Raw genomic sequence first — 16,183 nt, 5'->3', positions numbered from 1 at the left:
AGTGATGTGGCCATAACCAAGGAAGGCCTGGAGCCCCCAGAGCTGGAGGAAGCCAGAGAGGATTCTCCCCAACAGCCTTCAGAGGGAGCATGGCCTGCTAACACTTTGATTTCCAGCCTCCGGCCTCCTGAAGTGTGAGAGAAAGAATTTCTGTTGTTTTAAGCCACCCCGTTTATGGTCATTTGTAATGGGCACCCTAGGAAACAAAAACACTCCCTCGAAGGACAGTCATCACCTAGAGTATTTGACACACAGCATACAGAAGGGGCTCAATAAACATCCACTGTTATCACCGTGTAGACGGAACAGCAGGAGAGCTCGATAAATTTTCAGGGGGCAGCCCGTGGCTCTGGAGAGGACCAACCTGTCAAAAGGAGCATCCCCAGTGCGTCCGGGGGGGCACTGGCCCTGCTGGTGCACTGCCTCACTCCACTCCCTCCTGGCTTCCAGAGGCTGGAGCCCTGGCAGGGAGCCGGGAGGGAACAGGAGCAAGGAGAGGGCTGGGAAGGGCGGCCCTGGCCCAGGGTGAGGAATGCACGCCGCTGTGAATCATGGCATGCGGGCCAATGGCTGCCTGCTGACATATCACACCCCAGGGGCAAGACAGTGGTGACCTAATGCTGGTGTCAAACACTCAGGGCCCCTCCCAGCACCGCCCCCATGCTTCAGCGTTGCCCAGAGGGAGCTATCCCTACCCCACCCCTGCCCAAGTTTGTGTGCTCTTCCCTCCCCTGCACACACAGCAGGACAAGCAGACCGCCTGAGCCAAGACTTCAGTGGAGGTTTATTATTTGGATGCTTCGGAATGGGCGAGGCGAACAGTTTCCACTTCCCCGAGGGCAGCCGCGTCGTAAATCCTGGAATACGCACTGCACATCTGCCGCAGCTGCCCGGGGAGAGTGTGATGGGATGAGCTTCGCAGGGACTGTTCCCGGGGCTGGAGTCCCACTCTCTCCCGCCTCCGTCTATAAAAATAATGGCTTACAGATGGGGAAACTGAGGCCCAGAGCTGCTAAGGACCTGTTATACACCTCCAAGTCAAAGAGCTTCTTGGCAACAGAGCTGGGATTGGAATGGAGAATTTATCTTGGGCAAAGTTCTGTGCTACTTCCTGGACCAGGGTCGTCATCTTCTCGGCCACTGCTGCAAATCTCGGCTCCCCTGCTCCTGGGTCCTGGAAGTGTACTCCCCCCCCACCCCGCCACCGCCACCCCACCCCGAGGCAGGGCATTGTGGCTTCTGGGCTCTAGAAACAACTCTTATTTTCTTGGCCCTCACTTTCTGAAAGTGAGTATATCTTACCTTCAGCAGTGATTTTAGCTCCATGAATTTCCTCTGTGCCCACCCCACCTTCAGAGAGAAAGTTTTCCCGAGGCTCTGAATTGGGGTTCTTGGCCTCTGTATCACCACATGGCTGTGAGCAAGGATTTTAGGACAGTCTATCGAGACCGGGCATCTAGTATGGTGAAGGGTCTCTGAGTATCCGGGGCACACGCAGCCGCTAACCTGTGCTGCGTTCCCCAGGAGAGAGCTCCATGCTTCTCTGTTGGTGAGTCAAGTCCAAGTCGTCACAAGGGCTTTGACAGGCATCTGGAACACCGGGCAGGGCCACTTAGAGCTCCCCAAGGCTTCTGCTTATTTATTTTACCATCATAACCTGAAGCCAATATTTAAGCATTACCAAGGCAACAGCCCAAATCTCCCAGCCCTTGGCCCCCGGCCAGTCCCACATGGAGGGGACAAGGGCAGGAGGGGAGCAAGGAAAATGAGTCAACCGTCCCCCCACCCCCCCGACCACCTGGGAAAACAGTGACCCAAAAAACAGATCCCAGCTTCTCTTACAGGGTAACTGTTCTTTTCGGGGGGCCTACGACTCGGTGCTTTTCACACACCAGGAGGAGAATCGAGCAAGACTCTGCCCCGGTATTTTATTTTGTTTTCATCATTATGGTTGGAAACGAGAGGTTTTTCCAACTTTTTATTGAAGCATAATGTGCATGAGGAAAATGGACCAGTTATAACGGTACAATTTTTTTTTTCCACAAAGTGAACTCTCCCTTTCACCAGCACCCCAACAAGAGCAGCCCTCCCAAAGGTCCCCTGTCCCCTCGTCACTATACCCCAGGGTGACCATGATCCTAGCTGCTCACAGTTTTGCCTGTTTTTTTACTTCACATACAGGGAAGCGTACGCTATGTTCCCTCTTGGGTTGAAGCCAACAGCATTTTTAGGTTCTAGGAGGTTCCCGTGGCCCTTCTCACCACCATTCCGGGGAGGAGAGAACGCAGAGGAGGAGAAGACACCTTCCCTGTCCCACAGGCCATGTGGGTGTCGCCACAGGGATGGAGAGCATGTAGAGAATGGGGTGGGCGTGGTCTGATATTAGAAAAAAACCCACAGCATCCTTTTCCCTTGTGCTGTGGATCTCGAGTCTCCACCTGACGTGCATGATGGGAGAAAGGAGGGGGCCGCAGGGTCATAACAAAGCCTGCCCAGTGGGTCTCCAGAGCCCCCATTCCCAGAAGTCCTCGTGTCTCGTGGCCGGACGCTGGGGGCACCCACATCTTCTTTACTGTCCGGTGAACCTGGCCACTGCAGGGCTGGCTCTGATCGCCCTTGTTTTTACGCCTGGTCAGGGCAGGGCAGGGATTACCCTAACCTGTGTGTCTCGGTGGGGTTGGCAGTCCTGGGCTCAGTACCCCTGTGTAGCCCCAGCTGCCGCAAGGATTTCACTCTCTGTCCCACGGTTGAGGAGGGGCTTCTTTCTCTCTCTCTCTCTCTCTTTCTTATTTGGGGGGTTGGCTTGTGGGATTTTAGTTCCGCGACCAGGGATTGAACCCGGGCCCCCTGCAGTGGAAGTGCGGAGGCCTAACCACTGGACCTCCAGGGAAGTCCTGAGGAGGGGGATTTTTTTCTTGGTGCTTCACATCCCTTGGGCCAGTGAGTATCTGCAGAGAAGGAGCAGTTTTCAACATTTCCAAGCCATCACAGACTGCTGCCTTTGTGAAATACAATAACCATGACATAGGTGAGAAAAAAAAATGGAAGAAATAAAAGCCATCCAAAATACAAGCTCCCACTTCTTTTCTTATTATTAGACTCAATGGTCACAAAATTGCATTTCACAAAATATGATAGGACAAACCTAACGAGGGGCAAAAGGCATATAGAAATTTCTGAGTGCTGACTCCCGATTTCTATACTTATTCCGTGGGTTGTGGGCATGCTGTTCGCTGACCAACGCAGGTCTGTGGGCCACACTTGGAGCAGCCTTGCCTTAGACCGCCCTCTGCCCCGCCCTGGGCTGACCTTGAGTGGTCTCTGCTGTTTGCATCTGCCTGGGGCCCCCTTCCCAGCTCCTTGCAGGCCCCGTCCTCTTCCTACTCCCGTGTATGTTGCTTTAGCGGAAGTAAAAGAGAGAGAAACCTCTGCCCACCTTGTATGAGACCCTAAGCACAGAAGCCTTGCTCTTTTCAGTTTCTTACAGATCCTTAGGAATTGCACCTTGCTTCTTTTGGCATCTCGTGGCTTCTCTGCCTTAGATGTGGGACAAGTTTCCTCTGGAGCTGGGTTGGAATATTATACTGCTGACATGAAGACGGTGCTGCACCCCGATCCTCCCTCTTCCCTGGGCTCCCCCCTCCCCCAACCCACTGTATGCTGGCAGCCCGGTGCCCCCCTCCGGGAGATGCTGAGGGCGTGGGAAGGGGGTTCCTGGAGGGGGTACGGGGCATCTCTGCCCCCTCCTTGCTTAAGAGTCTCTGTCCTGAGCTTCCCTGGTGGCACAGTGGTTGAGAATCTGCCTGCCAATGCAGGGGACATGGGTTCGAGCCCTGGTCCGGGAAGATCCCACATGCTGCGGAGCAACTAGGCCCGTGAGTCACAATTGCTGAGCCTGCGCGTCTGGAGCCTGTGCTCTGCAACAGGAGAGGCCGCGATAGTGAGAGGCCCGCGCACTGCGATGAAGAGTGGCCCCCGCTTGCCGCAACTAGAGAAAGCCCTCGCACAGAAACGAAGACCCAGCACAGCCATAAATAAATAAATAAATAAAAATTAAAAAAACAAAACAAAACAAAAAACATCCACATATAAGACCCAGCAGTTCAAACCTGAGTTGTTCAAGGGTCAGCTGTATTGTTAGCCCCATTTTGCAGATGATAAAAAAAAAGAGTTCCCGTCCTGTGGTTCAATCCTGAGCCCGCACGTCCTTGGCTTTTCCTTGAAGGAAGGCTCTCAGGATCCAAGTGGGCTGGCAGCTTTATCCCGGCTGAGGTCACCAGCAGGGACGTAACCAGGCCCTCCGCCCCCTCCGTCCTTGGTATTCCCGCAGGAAATCCGTGGTCTCAGCTCCTTTCGCTCAGGGACGTCTCGGAGACCGCTCATCCTCCCTCACCGTTGCGGGAGGGACAGCTTCCCTGTGACCATCCACGGTGTGACCCGCCCCTCCAGAGGGCAGCCCACGTGACCTCTCTGGCTCTAAGAGCCCCCAGCCCCACCTGACCAGAGTGTCATGGGTACGTGTGGGATGGTGAGGAGGGAGCAGTGTGTTTTCCACCTGCGATTGGTTTCATTGGGGCTTCTTTTGGGACAGATGGGCTCAGTGAGGACCCCGTAAGCCCAGCCAGAGACACATGCAGAACCAGTGGCATTGGGATTTACGAGCTGTCACCGGTCCTGCTGTGTACAAGCCTTCCTGCCTTTCCCTTTCCTCTCCTCATTTTTCTGCTTTTTTTTTTTCTTTTTAATAACCCTGGCTGCATATTTTCTCTAAACCAAACCATCTGTTTACTAGCTTTTCTAAGCAGTAATAAAGACAGCAGAGACCCGAGAGCCCCTTGGGTCTAGGAACCTTCTCTGGCTGTCCCCAGGTGGCCCAAGGAAGGAGTTAAGGGCCCCAGAGTGGGGCCTGGAGGTCGCGTGTCCGGCAGGGTCCTTTCCTTTCTACCTGAAGTTGCCTGTGCAAAGCAGTGTCTCCTTGGAAAGGGGCTGTGTCTGCGTCTCCACCGCCGCCTTTTGCAGTTGATCACAGGAGAGTGGGGTCACCTGCCCGCGGCAAGCTGTCTGCTGGATGCGGAGCTGGCGCAGAGGACCTGGGCAGTGAGGCTGCTGGGCCATCCGGGCTTCCCGGGCGCCAAGTTCTCTCCGAGGGAATGTACTGAGTTAGGAGGACGGGTGAGCCCAGGAAAACATTTCGACAACAATGCCGAGCGCCTAGGTGACAGAGGAAAAAAAAAAAGAGCAGTCTGCTTGGGAACAGATCTCGGCCCTCACGTCCAAGGCCTTAGTAATTCAAGCAGCAGTGAGTGGCATAGTTACTTGGGAAAGTATGAAAAGTCAAATAACAATGTTCTCTTCACAGCTTTCATCATCGGCTTGCTGGGTTCCCAGTGCAGTCAGCCACCTAATCATAAACAGGGGTGCGCTCTGCCATCTGGCAGCCAGGGTGAGTGTGCTGCTGGCAGCTGGGACCCAGGCCCCTCCGTGCCAGGTGGACTCCATCACCAGGCCTGGTGTCAGCCGCGCGGCCCCTGGAAGCCCAGAATGTCCCCCCCACCCCCAGTCACTGTTGTCAGGGTGGCACCACTGCACACCGCTTGGACTAGGAAGCAGCCAGGGATGGCGGTGCTGACAGCACCATGTCTGGCCCAGCAAGCTGGCCGGAGGAAAGATGAAACTTAGGTAAAAAAACCTCCACTTTATTGTGTTATGTCGTGTCATTATTATTATGTTTTTGACCGTACGGCACGGCTTTTGGGATCTTAGTTCCCCGACCAGGGATCGAACCCGGGCAGTGAAAGCATTGAGTCCTAACCACTGCACCGCCAGGAAATTCCCTCGTGTTATGTTTTTTGTTGGGAGAGAAGGATGGGAAGTGAGAGGGAGGGTGACCAACCATCCCGGTTTATCTGGAACTGGGAGGGCTCCGGGCTACAGGACTTTAGGTTCTAAAACTGGGATGAGACGGTCACCTTGGTGGAGGGGACGCTCACAGCAGGAAAAGCCATGGGCTTCAGTGTCACGTTCATGGCTCGCCCCTAACTCACTATTTGCAAAACTGGGTAACCTCCCCGGGGTTGATCTATAAAAAGGAGAGACTGACTATTGGGGGAGGAACAAATTCATCTCTTTACAGGCAGGGTAGATAACCTGACAGGGAAAGGGGGCAGGTCTGGGGACACAGGTGGCCTGTGGGGTGGTGACGACCAAGGAGACCTGGAGAAGAGGCTCCTCCCCTCAGCCAGCCCGTCACCTCCAGGCAAAATGCGGGCCCTGGGCTGCCAGATGTCTGATTTTTTAAAGAATTTTTTGTGAAAATTCCCAAATTCTGAAATGTTGGCTCACAAATTAAGGACATCCTGTAGAGGCCACACAAACACCTCCGGTTGCCAAGTTGGCCTCTGGGCAACCAGCTTGCAACCACTTCACTACACAATTTCTAAGTTTCCCGTCAGTTCTAAAGTTCAATGATTTTATTTAACCAGCCAGCCGTCCCCTCAGTTAACCGGAAACGAATCACATGGTTTACTTTGAGTAAGATATATAAGCAGATATATATGTTACAAAAGCTGATTCCAGGGGGTTCATTCTAAAAAGCGTTTTCTCCAAAGGAGGCATTATGCTTCCAGAAAAATCTCAAGGGAAAGTATTGCAAGCAACAGTAGTAGCTGTTGGATTGGGCTCTAAAGGAAAGGGTGGAGAGATTCAACCAGTTAGCGTTAAAGTTGGAGATAAAGTTCTACTAGAATGTGGAGGCACCAAAGTAGTTCTAGATGACAAGGATTACTTCTTATTTAGAGATGGTGACATTCTTGGAAAATATGTAGACTGAAATAATTCACTATTGAAATGGCATCATGTGAAGGTGCCCATTCCACTGAAGTTCTGAAATCTTTTCATCGTGTAAATAATTTCCATGTTTCTTATAATAAACTAATGATTTTTTTTTTAAAGAGGTTTCTGCAAACTGTCCCAAGTTGGTCTACCTCTCCGTTGATTTAGGTGCTGTGGATCAATATTGTTAAGATGTCTGTTATAACCTAGATGAACCTGGAAAACAATCTGCTCAGTGAAAGAAGCCTGACACAAAATGTCACATGTTGTATGATTCCATTGATATGAAATATCCAGAAGAAGCAAATTCACAGAGACAGAAAGTTGATTAGTGGTTGCCTGGGGGAAGGAGCGATGGGAATTAACTGCTAATGGGTACAGGGTTTCCTCTTGGGGTGATGAAAATGTGCCGGAATTTGATAGTGGTGATGGTTACACTATGTCGTGAGCATACTAAAAACCACCAAACAGTACACTTTAAAATGGTGAACTTTATGGTATGTAAATTATATCTTAATTTAAAATATACTGTCAAGTTTTTAATTCTCAGATTGGTCTGTAGATTTTATGCAATCTCAGTCAAAGTTCCAGCAGGCTTTTTTGGGGTAGAAACTGACAAACTGATTCTAGAATTCAAATGGAAATGTAGTGGACATAGAATAGCCAAAACAACTTTGAAAATGAAGGGCGAAGGAGGAGGTCTCACACCACCTGATTTTAAGCCTTGTAAAGCTACAGTAATCAAGACAGTGTGGTTTTATCATAAAGACAAATAGATCCGTGAAGCAGAATAGAGAGCCCAGAAATAGACCCAAGCAAACATGGACAACAGATTTTCAACAAAGGTTCAAAGGCAATTCAATGGAAAAAGGATAGTCATTTTAACAAATGTTCTGGAACAACTGGATATCCATATGCCAAAAAAAAAAAAAAAAAGAAAAAGAAAAAGAAAAAGAACCTTGATCCATACCTTGCATCATTTAAAAATATTAACCCCAAACAGACTTAAATGTAAAACTTAAAACTATAAACTTCTAGAAGAAAACACAGGAGCAAACCCTGTAATCTCAGGTTAGGCAAAGATTTCTTAGATATGGCACCAAAAGCACAATTCATAAAATAACAAATTAAAAAATTGAGCTTATCCAAATTTAAAAGTTCTACTTTTTTGAAAGACACCGTTAGAGACTGAAGACAAGCCACAGACTGGTAGAAAATATTTACAAATCATATGTCTGATAAAATATATAAAGAACTTTCAAAAGTTAAGAAAACAACCCATTAAAACATGGGTGAAATATTTGAACAAATAAATAATGCTTATTTTGTTTAATAAGCTTGTATTTTTCTTACTGGATGGTCAATAAGCATATGAGAAAATGCTAAAATCATTACTCATTAGGGAACTGCAAATTAAAACCACTATGAGATACGGCTACACACCTATTAGAATGGCTAAAATTAAAAAGACTGACGATGCCAAGTGATGGAGATGAGGAGCCACTGGAACTCTCATATATTTCTGGTGGGAATGAAAAATAGTACAACCACTTTGGAAGATAGTTTGGCAGTTTTAAAAAGAGTTAAACATACACCAGCCTTATGACCCAGCCATTCTACTCCTAAGAATTTATCCAAAGGAAAAGGAAATATATGTCCATACAAAAACAAATGTTCATAGCAGCATTATTTATAATAATCAAAAACTGGAAACAACCTAAGCCTCCATCAACAGGTGAGTGGATAAATTAATTGTATATCCGTACAATGAAATATTGCTCAACAATAAAAAAAAAGAACTAGTGATACATGCAAAAACATAGATGAATTTCAAAATAATTCTGCCACATGAAAAAAGAAAAAAACCCACACATACTTATATTAATTTGCTAGGGCTGCCATAACAAAGTACCACAGATTGTGTGGCTTAAACAACAGAAATTTATTTTCTCACATTTCTGGAGGCTAGAAGTCTGAGATCATAGCACTGGCAGGTCTGGTTTCTTCCCAGGCTTCTCTCCTTGGCTTATAGATGGCTCTCCTTCTGGTGTCCTCACATGGTCATCCCTGTGTGTGTGTTTGTATTCTGATCTCCTCTTCTTATAAGGACACCAGTCATATTGGATTAGGGCCCTCTAATGACCTCATTTTAACTTAACTACCTCTTAAAGACACTATTTCCCAGTTTTATATTTTACATTTGTTCGATTTTTATGTTTTAATATATATTTTTAACGGCCGCACCGTGCGGCATGCGGGGTCCTAGTTCCCCAGCCGGGGATGAATCTGCACCCCCTGCAGTGGAAGCATGGAATCTTAACCACTGGACCGCCAGGGAAGTCCCCCTGAGGTCGTGGGGGTCAGGAGTTCACCATATGAATTTGGGAAGGGGGGTACAATTCATTCCATAAAATACTGTGTGACTGTTTTTTTTTTTAAATTAATTAATTAATTTATTTATTTTTGTCTGTGTTGGGTCTTTGTTTCTGTGCGAGGGCTTTCTCTAGTTGTGGCAAGCAGGGGCCACTCTTCATCGCGGCGCGCGGGCCTCACACTATCACGGCCTCTCATGTTGCGGAGCACAGGCTCCAGATGCGCAGGCTCAGTAGTTGTGGCTCATGGGCCCAGTTGCTCCGCGGCATGTGGGATCTTCCCAGACCAGGGCTCGAACCCGTGTCCCCTGCATTGGCAGGCAGATTCTCAACCACTGCGCCACCAGGGAAGCCCCTGTATGATTGTTTTTATGTAAAACTCTAGAAAATGCAAGCCAATCTATAGCGACAGATCAGTGGCTGCCTGGGGATGGGGAAGCAGGAGTGGTAGGAGCAAGAACTAATAAGGGGCCTGAGGAAACTTTTTGGCGTGATGGATATGTTCATTAGCTTGATTGTGGAGGTGTTTCCGTGGATGTATACATATGTTAAAGGTTTTCAAATTGTACACTATAACTATGTGCTGTGTATCGCGTGTCAGTTATAACTTATATCTTAATCAAGCTATTTTTTTTAAAAAAGCTATTTCAGGGGTTTAATTTTCAAAGGCAGTCTCCTTTAAGTGTCCTGGGTTTGGTTTACTTCCAGCTCTGTCCTGTCCACGGCTGTCTACCACCACCCTGATGGTTGAGAGGGTCTCGCCCTGCAGCTCACCCCCTCTCAAGCCGTGCTCCACATCACATGCTTTCCTGCAGCGCACGCTGGCCTTTCCATCCCTCACGCAGACCAAGTGCCTTCCTCCCCCAGAGAGGATGCTGCCTCCCATGCCCACATGTTCACCTCTTCCTCCTGCTCCGGGTCTCAGCATCAGCCTCTGCTTTTGCAGTCCCACTCCTGGGCATATATCCGGAGAAAACCATAATTTGAAAAGATACTTGCACCCCCATGTTCATTGCAGCACTATTTACAATAGCCAGGACACGGCAGCAACCTAAGTGTCCATCGATGGAGGAATGGATAAAGAGGATGTGGTACTTACATACAATGGAATATTACTCAGTCATAAAAAAGAACGAAATAATGCCATCTGCAGCGACATGGATGGACCTAGAGATTGTCATGCTGAGGGAAGTAAGTCAGACAGACAAAGACAAATATCATATGATATTGCTTATATGTGGAATCTAAAAAAAGGTACAAATGAACTTGTTTACAAAACACAAATCGACTCACAGACGTAAAAAACAAACTTATGGTTACCAGGGGGGACTGGGGTGGGGATAAACTGGGAGATTGGGGTTGACATATACACACTACTATATATAAAATAGATAACTAGTAAGAACCTACTGTATAGCACAGGGAACCCTACTCAATACTCTGTAATGACCTATATGGGAATAGAATCTAAAAAAGAGTGGATATATGTTGTATAACTGATTCACTTTGCTGTACAGAAGAGACTAACACAACATTGTAAATCAACTATACTTCAATAAAAATTAATTTAAAATATATAATAATCTCTAGGTCAAACAAACAAACAAACCTCTGTTCTTGGCAGAATTTTAAAAATGCCCTTCCCCATTCTATGTCCTAAACCCTGGAAGCTGTGAATATGAGGAGACATCACATCACTCCTGCTGTTGTGTGATGTTCTATGACACAGCTGACCTTAAGATGGGAAGACACGAGCCCTTAAAAGCAGAGTGCTTTCTCCAGCTGGTGGGAGAAGAAGTCGAGGGCTGCAAGGTATGAGGAAGACTGGATACTACTGTTGCTTTGAAGATAGAGGGGTCACGTGAGAAGGAATGTGGGTGCCCCAGAGTTGCTGAGAGTATCCAACCCTCTGCTGACACCAGCCGGAAGATAGTACCTCAGTCCTTGCTTTTGTTTTGTTTTGGCCGAGCCATGGGGCTCGCGGGATCTTAGTTACCGGACCAGAGATCAAACCCGTGGTGCCTGCAGTGGAAGTGCAGAGTCCTAACCATTGGACCGCCAGGGAATTCCCATCTCAGTCCTTGCTATAGACTAAATGTTTGTGTTCCCCCAAATTCAGATGTTGAAACCTAGTCCCCAGTGTGGTGGTGTTTGGGGGTGGGGCCTTAGGGAGGTGATTAGGTCGGGAGGGTGGAGCCCTCATGGACGGGATTAGTGCCCTTATAAAAGAGACCCCCGAGAGCTCCCTGGCCCCCTTCCACCATGTGAGGACACAGCCAGAAGAGAGCTGTCTACGAACCAGGAAGTGGCCTCTCACAAGACCCTGAATCTGCTGGCGCCTTGATCTTGGACTTCCCAGTTTCCAGAACTGTGAGAAGTAGATGTTTGTTGTGTAAGCCGCCCAGTCTATGGTATTCTGTTACAGCAGCTCCAACAGAATAAGACAGAGTCCTATGGCTGCAAGAAACTGGATTCTGTGAACAACTGGAATGCGCTTGGAAGTGGATTCTTTCTGAGAGCTTCCAGGGAAGACCCCAGCCCAGGCAACACCTTGATTTTGGCCGTGTGAGACCCTAAGCCCAGAACCCAGGTGAGCCCAACCAGACTTCTGACCTACAGAACTGAGAGCGAATAAATGGGTATTGTTTTAAACTGTTGAATTTGTGGTAACTTGTTATGACAGCAAAACTAATCTACCTCCTCAGAGGGAATTCCCTGACCATCCTGTCTGAAGCAGCCCACCCCTACCCCTGGCCACCCAACACCTTTGTAATTTTCTCTCTTTCCTCTGTTACCTGCAAAGAAATAATTTTGTCTGCTTTGTCTGACTCTCTCTGCCATACTACAGCTTAGCCCAGGAAGGGAAAGACACTGTCTATTTTGTTCGTCTGTGGATCTGGAGCACCCAGCCCCCAGGCCTGACCTGCAGCTGGCCCTTAATTAGTGCCAGTGAGGAGTGGAGGGAGGGATAAATGAGGAGTTTGGGATTAACAGCTACACACTACTATATACAAAATAGATAAGCAACAAGGACCTACTGTACAGCACAGGGAACTATATTCAATATCTTGTAATAACCTATAGCAGAAAAGAATCTGAAAAAGAATACAAATATATATGTGTAACTGAATCACTCTGCTGTACACCTGAAACTAACACAAAATTGTAAATGAACTATACTCCATTTAAAAAAAAAATATTAGTGAATGGATGAGTGATCCTTGAAGGTGGTGCATCTTAGCTGACAAGGAAAGTCAGATGATCTTCCCTGCTCCCTTCTTTCTAAGGGATGAAATTATGACGTGCCAAATTGAATTAGCATGTTTCTCAGCAAAAGTTAAAACAAAATGGGATTTTTAAAAAGTATAACCATTAATTTCATCTAACCAAAGCAGCCGGTTAGCCAACTTTCTGAGCTAAAATTGAAATTTAACCCTAGTACTTGTTTAGAATCTTTCTGGAAAGGTCCGGTGATTCTGTGATTGTTTTGCCAGACATGACTGACCAACTGTTAGATGTAAAGTGACTAGGGGTGGAAATGGCCTGGAAGTTCCTGGAAAGATTAAACATAGAGTTTCCATATAATCCAGCAATTCCACTCTTTGGTATCTACCCAAAAGAAATGAAAACCTATGTGTAAACAAAATTGTGTTCACAAATGTTCATAGCAGCATTACTCATAATAGCCAAAAATTAGAAACAACCCAAACGGCCATCAATTGGTGAATGGATAAATAAAATGTGGTATTTCCACGCAATGGAAAATTATTCATACCTAAAAAGAAATGAAGTAATGATGTATGCTACAACATGGATGAACCTTGAAATATTAACTACAGAAGCCAGATACAAAAAGCAGAATATTGTACGATCCCGTTTATATGAAATGTCCAAAAGAGGCAAATTCATGGAGACAGAGAGTAGATTAGTGGCTGTCTAGGGCTAGAGGGGATGGGAAGATTAGGGGATGATGGCTAAAGAGTGCAGGGTTTCCTTTTAGGGTGATAAAAATGTTTTGAAATGGATTGGAGTGATGGTTACACAACTCTGTGAATATACTAAAAACCACTGCATTGTATAACTTTAAAAGGGTGAATTGTATTGTGTGTGAATTATATCTCAATAAAAAATGTATATGTCACAAAAGTAAGAATAAGAAAAACGTGAATAGGGGTGAGAGCTGTAGACATCACAAAGATGAAGAATGGATTGGGACTTCCCTGGTGGTCCACTGGTTAAGACTCTGTGCTCCCAATGCAGGGGGCACGGGTTCCATCCCTGGTCGGGGAGCTAAGATATCCCACATGCCACATGGCCCAAAAAAAAAAAAAAAAAAAAAAAAAGAATGGATGGACACATCAGAGGGAGGAAGGGAGTGTGGAGGCCTCTTCCTCCCAAGCCCAAGTCCCTCCTTGGAGGGCAGACTACCCCCCAGCACCAACACCAAGGCTCTGAATCTGAGAAAGCTTTTGCTTTCCTGCTCCACTGAAAGTACAGGATGTTTTCAAATTTGCTCATTGGTGTTCTTGTACTTCCAGAAAAAAAACCTATCTAAAATCTGGCATGTTAAGGCCAGAGAATACATGCAAGCTTCAGACTGTCTCTAGTGGGGCCCATAACGTTGTGAAGGAATCTTCTGAGTTTCTTTCTCAGGGTCCCTTCTGGGCCTTCCTAGAGCCCAGCCTCAAGGACCTTCAAACCCTCTGCAGGAGGTGGGCTCGGCTTCCTCCACGTGTCAGGGTCCACTGAAGCCCCTCTTGCCTGGCTCTGAGTCTGTGGCCAATCCCTCCAAGGAATATCAGAATGTTTGGAAAGAGCTCAGCTTCCAAATAACACATATGGCGGAGAGAGACATTCCTGTTGGATCCCCGGTGACTCGCGGTTCACGCCCAGATCCCCTGATCAACGCTGCGCAGCCACATATGTTATTTACGGGAATCAAATCATCCGCCCCTGAATGGAATCTCGGTCTGGGACCTGGAAACGTCAGGCGTGTAAATCTGAGCCTGGAGAGACTCTTGCAGCGTCGGGGCTGCGTCCAGAGCTCACTCCCTATAACTTCCTCTAGGCTTTAACTGGGGCCCGGAAAGCCCAGAATCCATCTTCTTTGGCCTTTCGCAAACTTTTCCACTTGACCCAGAAGACGAGTCTTGGTGTTGGGTTGTTCCGAGAACAGTCCCTTTAACAAGCATGTGGCTTTTGTTTTGAATCTTCCCTGGGAATTTCTGTAATCATATCTGACAAGTGCTCTGATCCCAGATGGACAGAGTTGCTTGGTTCAACTTGGAGGCTTCCTGGTGTCTGCCCGGTCCTTCCTCATCTTGGAGGAAAACCCTGGGGCTCCAGTAGTGACAGCTGGCCGGTTATGGCTTCCTTGCCTGAGTCTTGTGGTCAGCGTTTGGGACCACGAGGCCTGGACCCCTCAGCCATCTGGCTTTCCGTGATCTCCGCCCCTCCATGGTCTGTGTATCTCCCCTGGGATAAACACTTCCCTCCCCACTTGGCCAAAATCTCAATTAGGTCTTCCAAGATTGAACCGCGTCAGCTCCACACTGCCCGAGGATGCAGACTCCGAAGGCCACATGCAAAACTAGTCATCTGGGGTTTTGCACAAAGGTGGGAAGATGTTGGGCGTCTGGAGACGGAGGCCCGAGTCCACGGACGCCCACTCTGGGCGCTCGGGCGGGACGTTTTGAGCCGCTCTCGCCAGAGGGCACCACACCCCTTTACTGCTCCCCTGGCCTCGCTTCCAGATTTCAGAGGCTCAGGAAAGTGGGTGGCCGTGCCTTCCAGATTCTCACAATCACCATTTTACAAACTACTCACCGGCATCAAGGTTGCCTCTTGGGGAGCCTGATGGTTTTAGGAGAGAAAACTCAGCGGACCCGACAAGGGCTCTTAGATCAAATAACCAACTTTTGTACTGAACAACAGACTGCAAATGGAGTTTCCTTCTTCGTTTCCATTCCATTTAATGACTCAAAAATAATTTCCCCCTTTTCCAAGGACAGCATCAACCCCATTTGGGATCTTCAGTGGTAAAGAGATCTGAAAAAAGTACATCTGAAAAAATGGAGCCTTTCTCTAAAAAGAGCCTGTTTACAGACCTGTTAATCCTTGGATGCAGCTGCTAGGCCAAGAAACCACACCAAGACATTTTCCTTCTTGGTGCTGTTGGTCGCTCTAAGGAGACCAGGACGGAAGCTCTCAGCCACACAGGGGGTGGGCCACAGTCCTCTGCCAGGGGTGCCAGGGGAGGGTGTCCAAGGACAGACTGTCCCTTGTCACAGTGCTCCCTGTGATGGGCCCCATGAGTGGAAGCTGTTCAGAATACTATTTGGGGGAGCCCAGCCCAGGAGCCCTTGGAGAGGGATCTCAACTCTCCCTCCAGGTGAGCGAAGGGAGGGGGTCGTACCACAAAACGGTGTGTGTGCACCTGCGTGAGCGCCTGTGTGTGTAAAAGTCACAAGGATGCAAGCCAGCGTGGTCCCTTCCCCCACCCCCACCCCCATTCTGCCCGTCGGTGCAGTTTGCATTCAGGCCGCAGAAGCCAGGCCCTAGAGCAGTCAACGTTCTTGGCCTGGGGGTCTGTGTTGTTTCTATTTCCCCAGGTGGCCAGTCTCACTGTGCCTCTTCCAGCCATGGATGTTTCTGGCCTCACTGGGCTCCATGTCGCTGATAATACAGGTGGCTTTCCCACCTGGTCCCCACCCACCTGCTCCAGGGAGCCCGGAACGCTGGGGAGGACGGCCCAGGAGGCGTCACAATTTAATACTTTAATTGCAGAGCCCCCAGGCCACCCCTGGGATGGCTGGGGGCCCTGGATGGGAAAAGCAGCTCTGGTTTCAAACAGGGCCTCTACAGGTCAGCTTGGCCCTTGGTCCCCTGGGATCTGTGTTCTGGCCACCACCGGCCCGGATGGGACCGGCCTCTGTGCACACACGCCATGTCCCTGAGTCTAGATTGAGCAAGTTTTTGCT

Source organism: Balaenoptera acutorostrata, chromosome 1 (genome assembly GCF_949987535.1).
Source record: "Balaenoptera acutorostrata chromosome 1, mBalAcu1.1, whole genome shotgun sequence".
Classification (NCBI taxonomy): domain Eukaryota; kingdom Metazoa; phylum Chordata; class Mammalia; order Artiodactyla; family Balaenopteridae; genus Balaenoptera; species Balaenoptera acutorostrata.
The sequence above is the reverse complement of the archived record's forward strand: the minus strand, read 5'-3'. Positions refer to the sequence as shown.